This window comes from Durio zibethinus, unplaced genomic scaffold (assembly GCF_047325235.1).
Source record: "Durio zibethinus cultivar Kanyao isolate XHJ-2024 unplaced genomic scaffold, ASM4732523v1 HiC_scaffold_387, whole genome shotgun sequence".
Taxonomy (NCBI): domain Eukaryota; kingdom Viridiplantae; phylum Streptophyta; class Magnoliopsida; order Malvales; family Malvaceae; genus Durio; species Durio zibethinus.
Window position 1 is genome coordinate 627,501 of NW_028323010.1, and position 2,140 is coordinate 629,640.

Below are 2,140 nucleotides of genomic sequence, written 5' to 3' on the forward strand. Positions count from 1 at the left end.
CACCATCGGCACACGCTGGGCCCTGGTGCGGGCGCTTGCCTCGACCACCATCGGCACACGCTCGGCCCTGGTGCGGTCGGTTACCTCGAGCACCATCGGCACACGCTGGGCCCTGGTGCGGCAGGTTGCCTCGAGCACCATCGGCACACGCTGGGCCCTGGTGCGGGCGGTTGCCTCGACCACCATCGGCACACGCTGGGCCCTGGTGCGGGCGCTTGCCTCGACCACCATCGGCACACGCTGGGCCCTGGTGCGGGCGCTTGCCTCGAGCACCATCGGCAGACGCTGGGCCCTGGTGCGGCAGGTTGCCTCGAGCACCATCGGCAGACGCTGGGCCCTGGTGCGGCAGGTTGCCTCGAGCACCATCGGCACACGCTGGGCCCTGGTGCGGTCGGTTGCCTCGAGCACCATCGGCACACGCTGGGCGCTGGTGCGGGAACTTGCCTCGACCACCATCGGCACACGCTGGGCCCTGGTGCGGCAGGTTGCCTCGATCACCATCGGCACACGCTGGGCCCTGGTGCGACAGGTTGCCTCGAGCACCATCGGCACACTATCGGCCCTGGTGCGGGCGGTTGCCTCGACCACCATCGGCACACGCTGGGCCCTGGTGCGGGCGCTTGCCTCGAGCACCATCGGCACACGCTGGGCCCTGGTGGGTTTAGGCACATCTTCAAATTTCTGCCGTGCCAATGCCATTTTTATGGCTTGTAAATTCATACAATGGTCCCCTAAGCCTTCACGTGAAGTTTCGTTGGAAGATGACTCGTTTTCTATTTTTCACGATTTTCGAAACTTTTTGCGGTTCGGGATTTTTTAAAATTTTTTTATAAGGATTTTTGGCCCCAAATTTTGTAGGCATGATCCTTCTATTTTTGTTGGCATGCACAAAAAAATTCAGCTAAAAACTCGAAGTAGAGAAGATTTTGTGACCGTTTGAAAAAAGTGTCCCCATTTCAGACACTTTAACGGCTACTGGTAGCAAACCTGTAAAATCTCAAATGCTCTTTAAGGGGGTGTGAATTCTCAGAGGTTTGATGAGGGATAGGGGGCCAACACAAGGCCAAGTACCAGCACCCATCGCACATCATGTGCGCACACCCCCCCGGCCCCCCTCCCAATCGCCGGAACCCCAATGCCGCCGGTCAGGTTCTCCGGCGGTACTCCGGCGATGCTCCGGCGATGCTGTCCCGAGTGAAAAAAATGCGGCACCAGCACATGCTGGAGCCAAGCATGGGCACCGTGGCTCAAAATCGAACTTCGGCCAAGGCCTCGACCATCAATGGCACATGATGACGCATGGTGATGGCACATGCATCGACCATCATCGGCATAGGCTGCCCTTCGGTACGGGCACTTGCCTCGACCGCCATCGGCACAAGCTGGGCCCTGGTGTGGGTTGTTGCCTCGATCACAATCGGCACATGCTGAGCCTTGGTGCGGGCGGTTGCCTCGAGCACCATCGGCAGACCCTGGGCCCTGGTGCGGCCGATTGCCCCGATAACCATCGGCACACGCTGGGCCCTGGGGCGGGCGCTTGCCCCCAGCACCATCGGCACACGCTGGGCCCTGGTGCGGGCGCTTGCCCCCAGCACCATCGACACACGCTGGGCCCTGGTACGGGCGGTTGCCCCGAACACCATCGACACAAGCCGGCCCTTGGTGCGGGCTCCTGGCTCGACCACCATCGGCACACGCTGGGCCCTGGTGCGGGCGGTTGCCTCGAACACCATCGGCACACGCCGGCCCTTGGTGCGGCCGGTTGCCTCGACCACCATCGGCACACGCTCGGCCTTGGTGAGGGCGCTTGCCTCGACCACCATCGGCACACGCTGCGCCCTGGTGCGGGCGCTTGCCTCGACCACCATCGGCACACGCTCGGCCTTGGTGCGGGCGCTTGCCTCGACCACCATCGGCACACGCTGGGCCCTGGTGCGGGCGGTTGCCTCGACCACCATCGGCACACGCTGGGCCCTGGTGCGGGCGGTTGCCTCGACCACCATCGGCACACGCTCGGCCTTGGTGAGGGCGCTTGCCTCGACCACCATCGGCACACGCTGGGCCCTGGTGCGGGTGTCACGGGTTCCGACCTTAGACTCAGAATCCGTGCGGCCTTAGGCTTGGAATCTCGTCCTTGATG